Source organism: Rutidosis leptorrhynchoides, chromosome 2, assembly GCF_046630445.1.
Source record: "Rutidosis leptorrhynchoides isolate AG116_Rl617_1_P2 chromosome 2, CSIRO_AGI_Rlap_v1, whole genome shotgun sequence".
Lineage (NCBI taxonomy): Eukaryota > Viridiplantae > Streptophyta > Magnoliopsida > Asterales > Asteraceae > Rutidosis > Rutidosis leptorrhynchoides.
The window spans coordinates 363,568,375-363,576,288 of NC_092334.1; the positions used below are offsets into that span (position 1 = coordinate 363,568,375).

The 7,914-nt window shown below is 31.2% G+C and overlaps 1 non-coding gene across 1 annotated transcript; it reads right to left on the minus strand.

Annotated features, from left to right (window-relative positions):
* Positions 1-7,495: 7,495 nt before the first annotated feature.
* On the minus strand, positions 7,496-7,602 carry LOC139895178 (small nucleolar RNA R71). Its single transcript, XR_011775641.1, has one exon. It is a non-coding gene; the product is annotated as a small nucleolar RNA R71 (small nucleolar RNA).
* Positions 7,603-7,914: the final 312 nt, after the last annotated feature.

Consider the following 7,914-nt stretch of genomic DNA (forward strand, 5'->3'; position numbering starts at 1 on the left):
AAAACGCAAAGTACAAGATATTAAATTGTACGCAAGTACGTTCAAAAATCCGGAACCGGGACCAGAGTCAACTCTCAACGCTCGACGCAACGGACTAAAAATTACAAGTTAACTATGTATATAAATATAATATAATATATAATTAATTATATAAATTATATATATATTATATTTATATAATAAACCGTCGGTAAACAAAGAGCCAAAGCTGGGTGAGCTGTAATTACAAACTCCGCGACTCGCGGAGTTTGAAGAGCAAAAAGGGCGCGAGTCGCGGAGCTCACCTGGACTCAAATCCCTATAAAAGCAAACGCAGTTTGATCGCAAAAATATCCATAATCTATCTCTCTCTCAATATATACGTAAATATATATATATATAATTTATATTTTAATTTTAATTTTAATTTTAAATCCTAATAATAAGGGTATGTTAGCGAATGTTGTAAGGGTGTAAGTCAAAATTCTGTCCGTGTAACGCTACGCTATTTTTAATCATTGTAAGTTATGTTCAACCTTTTTACATTAATGTCTCATAGCTAAGTTATTATTATGCTTATTTAATCCGAAGTAATCATGATGTTGGGCTAATTACTAAAATTGGTTAATTGGGCTTTGTACCATAATTGGGGTTTGAACAAAAGAACGACACTTGTGGAAATTAGACTATGGGCTATTAATGGGCTTTATATTTGTTTAACTAAATGATAGTTTGTTAATGTTAATATAAAGATTTACAATTGGGCGTCCCTATAAATAACCATTTACACTCGATCAGACACGATGGGCGGGGTATTTATATGTACGAATAATCGTTCATTTAACCGGACACTGGAATGGATTAATAGTTACTAGAATTATTAAAACAGGGGTGAAATTATGTACAAGGACACTTGGCATAATTGATAATAAAGTATTAAAACCTTGGGTTACACTCAGTCGACATCCTGGTGTAATTATTAAACAAAGTAATAAAACCTTGTTACAGTTTAAGTCCCCAATTAGTTGGAATATTTAACTTCGGGTATAAGGATAATTTGACGAGGACACTCGCACTTTATATTTATGACTGATGGACTGTTATGGACAAAAACCAGACGGACATATTAAATAATCCAGGACAAAGGACAATTAACCCATGGGCATAAAACTAAAATCAACACGTCAAACATCATGATTATGGAAGTTTAAATAAGCATAATTCTTTTATTTCATATTTAATTTCCTTTATTTTATATTTAATTGCACTTCTAATTATCGCACTTTTATTGTTATTGTATTTAATTGCACTTTTTAATTATCGCAAGTTTATTTTATCGCACTTTTATTATTCGCAATTTCATTATCGTTATTTACTTTACGCTTTAAATTAAGTCTTTTATTTATTTAATATTTTACATTTGGTTTTAAACGGTAAAAACCCCCTTTATAATAATAATATTACTTATATATATATTTGTATTTTTATAAATTAAACTAATATAGCGTTAAGCTTTGATTAAAAGATTTTCCCTGTGGAACGAACCGGACTTACTAAAAACTACACTACTGTACGATTAGGTACACTGCCTATAAGTGTTGTAGCAAGGTTTAAGTATATCCAATCTCTAAATAAATAAATATCTTGTGTAAAATTGTATCGTATTTAATAGTATTTCCTTGTAAAAAATATAAGCTATTTTATATACACCTCGCATAACATCACTGTTCTTTATTATCAGAGAGCACTAGATTCTAATACAACTACTGCGTTACTAGTATTTTTAATGGTAACCAAGTGTTTAAAGTAAAAATTTTTAAAATCCGAAAGAATTTAACCCCTTCCCACACTTAAGATCTTGCAATGCCCCATTTGCAAGAAATCAGTAACAATTTAAATTATTGAGGGTGATTAGCGTAGAAAAATGATTAAATTTTATCAAAGTTTCCAAACATATTGTTGTTTGTTTTCTGAATGATAAATGGTGCATATCATTTGTTCATTCCGTCTTGTTGTTACATCATATATATTTTGCATCTTGTCGTCAAAATTAGTTGCTTTTGCTGAACTTAATGCCAGTCTTTGAAAATGTGTTGTTTTACATTGTTGTGTACATAAGATAAACTGCAAACATATATACATATTTTTGAAGTTTGGTATATTACCCCACATTCAAAAATTATTAAAATCTAATAATAAAAGTTAGAAAATTATAAAAACTATTACAATATCAACATAAGTGTTAAATGTAGTAACATTACAAAAATAAATAAAACTAAATAAACTAGGGTTGATACTGATACCAGTAGGGGTTCCATGCATAACCGTATGTGTTATAAAATGCTTCAGCTGGGTTATAAGTAGGATACGGTGGTTGGATCTCTATAGACCAGGGAGGAAATACGGGCTTTGGAGTAGGAATATAGTTTCTACCTATATGTTGGCAATGAGCTATGATGTGGTTTTGATGAACTTGCCAATCTTCAAATGCTCGATGTCTAGCATTTTCATACTCTTGTGAAGCTATAAACCTTTGCATTTCTGTCATTTCATTTCCCCCTCCCACATTACCTGGCTGTTGATTTCTCTCAACCTGTGGATGTCTTCCATTATATTGTACTGCGGCGTTATTTCGCCTCTTCAAAACCTTAGCACCATGATATACATTTAAACCAATTGTATCGTGGGGTTCTGGTTCTTCGATTAATAATCCCCCCCGACTTATATCCACATCGAGATACTCAGCAATTAATGTAATAAATATACCACCTCCTATTATACTGTGCGGTCTCATCCCCCTAACCATAGTTGATAAATAATAACCCACACAATAAGGTATACTTACAGCGCTTTGTGGGTCTCGAATACACATGTGGTAAAATAAATCTTGCTCATTTACCTTTTCCTTATTTTTACCTCGCTGTGTAATCGAGTTCGCTAGAAACCTATGGATTACTCTTAATTCAGCTCTATCAATATCAAGATAAGAGTAATTTCCCCCTTTAAATCGGTGATGGCTAGTCATTTGACTCCATACACCATGCGTATCAAAATTTTCATCAATCTTCCTACCATTTAATATCAACCCTCGACAATCGGCAGATGCTAGCTCCTCAGGCGTATATATACGTAAGGCCTGAGCCATGTCTAGTAGAGACATGTGGTGCATCGAACCTCCTAACAAAAATCTAATAAAAGTTCGATCGGTTAAACTAGTTACCCGATCATTTATTTCTATACTACACAATAATTCTTCACACCATACTTTATATACAGGTCTACGCATGTTGAATAATCGTACCCAATCGTTAAAAGTAGAATTACCATACCTCTGTGTAAGTGATAATGCTAAAAACGAACATATATTTCATAGCATTATTCCTCAAGAAAGACAAGCTTTTAGTTGCAATTGTCCTATTTACAAGTGATATTCGTTTAAATAATAAAAGGTGAAGACAAAAGGCAGATTCGACGAATTGAAGACGCAAACGACCTAAAAGCTCAAAAGTACAAAAGACAATCAAAGAGGTTCCAATTATTGATAAGAAACGTCTCAAAATTACAAGAGTACAAGATTCAAAACGCAAAGTACAAGATATTAAATTGTACGCAAGGACGTTCGAAAATCCGGAACCGGGACCAGAGTCAACTCTCAACGCTTGACGCAACGGACTAAAAATTACAAGTCAACTATGCACATAAAAATAATATAATATTTAAATAATTCTTATAATTATTTATATATTATATATTATATTATTAAAAACCGTCGGCAGAAAAAACAAAGGCATGTGAGCCTCTCCAGCTGGCCATGCGATCGCATGGCCTTGAAGTGTAAAGCTCATGCGATCGCATGAGCCACTTTTCCAGCCCACATGCCTATAAAATTCGCAGCTTGGTGAACATCAAAACACATGTTTTTCTTCTCCTCATTCAACGTATAATATTTATATTTATATAATTTTAATTTTAATTTCTAATAATAAGGGTATGTTAGCGAATGTTGTAAGGGTGTAAGTCGAAATTCTGTCCGTGTAACGCTATGCTATTTTTAATCATTGTAAGTTATGTTCAACCTTTTTAATTTAATGTCTCATAGCTAAGTTATTATTATGCTTATTTAATCCGAAGTAATCATGATGTTGGGCTAAAAATATTAAAATTGGGTAATTGGGCTTTGTACCATAAATGGGGTTTGGACAAAAGAACGACACTTGTTGAAATTAGACTATGGGCTATTAATGGGCTTTATATTTGTTTAACTAAATGATAGTTTGTTAATTTTAATATAAAGATTTACAATTGGACGTCCCTATAAATAACCATATACACTCAATCGGACACGATGGGCGGGATATTCATATGTGCGAATAATCGTTCATTTAACCGGACACGGGAATGGATTAATAGCCACTAGAATTATTAAAACAGGGGTGAAATTATGTACAAGGACACTTGGCATAATTGATAACAAAGTATTAAAACTTTGGGTTACATTCAGTCGACATCCTGGTGTAATTATTAAACAAAGTATTAAAATCTTGTTACAGTTTAAGTCCCCAATTAGTTGGAATATTTAACTTCGGGTATAAGGATAATTTGATGAGGACACTCGCACTTTATATTTATGACTGATGGACTGTTATGGACAAAAACCAGACAGACATATTAAATAATCCAGGACAAAGGATAATTAACCCATGGGCATAAAACTAAAATCAACACGTCAAACATCATGATTACGGAAGTTTAAATAAGCATAATTCTTTTATTTCATATTTAATTTCCTTTATTTTATATTTAATTGCACTTCTAATTATAGCACTTTTATTTATTGTTATTGTATTTAATTGCACTTTTAATTATCGTACTTTTTAATTATCGCAAGTTTATTTTATCGCACTTTTATTTATCGCAATTTCATTATCGTTATTTACTTTACGCTTTAAATTAAGTCTTTTATTTATTTAATATTTTACATTTTGTTTTAACTACGACTAAAGTTTTAAAATCGACAAACCGGTCATTAAACGGTAAAAACCCCCTTTATAATAATAATATTACTTATATATATATTTGTATTTTTATAAAATAAAACTAATATAGCGTTAAGCTTTGATTAAAAGATTTTTCCTGTGGAACGAACCGGACTTACTAAAAACTACACTACTGTACGATTAGGTACACTGCCTATAAGTGTTGTAGCAAGGTTTAAGTATATCCATTCAATAAATAAATAAATATCTTGAGTAAAATTGTATCGTATTTAATAGTATCTCCTAGTAAAATTTAAGCTATTTTATATACCCCTTAGCTTTAACTATCAAGAATTTTTGGCGCCGCTGCCGGGGAACATCTAGCTTAAAAGCCGGAAGCGCAACGCTAATATGTATAAAAAACAAAAAGATTTTTATTTTTAGTTTACTTTTATTAAAATACGGTTTTGTAAAAAATACGTTTTTATATATTCGAAAATATAAAAAAAAAACAAAAATATAAATATTTTTAAGAGTTTGTTAAATATTTAAGTTCTATAAAAGCTTCTTTATATTTATTTTATAAAAATATAAGTTTTATTTAATTTATAAAAATATATTATATAAATATTTAAAACAGAAAAAATAAACACAGCAAGATAAAAAATAAAAAATAAAACATTCGGCCCAAAATCCTAGCTCAAAAATAAACACAGCAATTAAAAAAATATATAAATATAAGTTTTACTGTAGCAGCCCGTAACCTGGCCCAAAATCCTGGCTCATGTGATCGCATGAGCCCGAAGGCATAAACTCATGCGATCGCATGAGAGTGTCTGACACGCCAACAGGAAACCCTAACTTCATTAATTACGGTGTATTATTATTATTATTATTATTTAATAAACCCTAATTAGGTTTTATTATTTAATTAGTTATTAGTTTTTAGATTTAATTTATATATTTAGTTTAATTAGATTAATTAAATTTTAAAATTAATAGTTTTATAAAATAAATAATATAAAAATAATATTTTTATAAAAATTGTAATTTTTACAACTTTTAGTATATTCTTATATTTTATTTTTTTTAATTGTTTTTAGCGTAATATTTGTATTTTTCGCTCGTATTTAGTTTTAATTCTTAGTTTTTGCCATAGTTATTTTTATTTATAGATTTTTAGGCCTTGCCGTAAAATCCCTTAAGTGCTTTTTCTTTAGACTAAGATTTAGGTGCTTTTGAATTTTGCGACGCCTTTTTAAGTTTTAGTTCCTTTTTAAGATATTGCCATTTGAGATACAGTTTTACTTGTAAGCTTTAATATTTTTAGACGCCTTTTACCTATATATCAATTATCATTCCAATTAGTAATCTCAATTTGCGATTATAATTTTAAGTTAGTGATAGTAATAAGGTTGGGTTAGTTGAGTGTTTTTAAGTTTTATAGTCATTCTCTGTTTCTTTCATTTTTCGACGCCTTTTTCAATTTTATTCATTTTCGACGCGCTCTTTTTCTTTCTTATTTCTCGTCATTCTAGTTTTTAGGACATAGATTTTTTTTCTACTTCTTATCTATACTTCTTAAAATTACGAAAATTTATTTTAAGTGGTTAAATTGATAGACATCAAAATTTTCTGGTTCGTAGTAATAGTTGAATTTGAAAGTGGACCGGGTTATTGGAGCCAAACAGTCCTCAATTATATTGAGACCAAACGAATCCTGCCCCTCTGCTGCATCTTTTGGCTATTCGAAACGTGGGCAAAATCAGAAAAGTCTATTAATTGGATAACTTATATAATTTTTTCTTTCCTTTTAAAAACTAATAGGATATTCAGTGAATGCACCGAGCAAGACGTTCACCACCTTTTGTACGTTCACCATCTGTAACTAGATCAAGACATTTAGCAAATATTACCGCCGTTGATTTTTCTTTAGAATTGTCATCCAGTCAACCAAGTACTCCAGTTCAAATTTCCGATAATCCATTTTTTGAACCCGACCTCACAATTGAGAATCCGGAGAATATTCAGGGACAATTCATAGATCCTGAACCATTAATTTTTCCTCCGGAACCACCAATCATTCAAACAGAGATTGTTGAGGAACGAACCATTAAATCAGAATTCTCTAGTGATTCCGATTCAACAAATTCAATTATGAAGAATCTGGAACCTTTAAGTATGGAAGACCGAATGAGAGCTAAACGCACTGGCCAAGGTCACGCAATTACTCATCCTGACATTAATGCGCCATATTATGAAATCAAAGGACAAATTCTACACATGGTGACTAATCAATGCCAATTTAGTGGTGGCCGAAGGAAGATCCAAATGAACATCTTCGTACCTTTAATAGGATCTGCACTCTATTTAAAATCCGAGAAGTAGAGGATGAACAGATATATCTCATGTTATTTCCCTGGACTTTAAAGGGAGAAGCCAAAGATTGGTTGGAATCGTTACCTGAAGGGGCGATTGATACATGGGACGTTTTAGTTGAAAAATTTCTTAAACAATTCTTTCCGGCATCTAAAGCCGTAAGACTTCAAGGAGAAATTATTACGTTCACACAGAAGCCAAATGAAACTCTATATGAGGCATGGACAAGATTTGGAAAGTTATTAAGAGGATGTCCGCAACATGGTTTAGACACCTGTCAAATAGTACAAATATTCTACCAAGGATGCGACATCACTACAAGGAAAGACATCGATATAGCAGCTGGTGGTTCTATTATGAAGAAAACTGAAACTGATGCTTATAAAATTATTGATAACACTGCTTCCCACTCACATGAGTGGCACCAAGAAAAAGATATCGTTAGATCATCTAAAGCAGCTAGAGCCGATTCTAGCCATGACTTAGATTCCATTTCTGCAAAGATAGATGCTGTCGAGAGACGAATGGAAAAGATGACTAAAGATATACACTCAATACGAATTAGCTGTGAGCAGTGTGG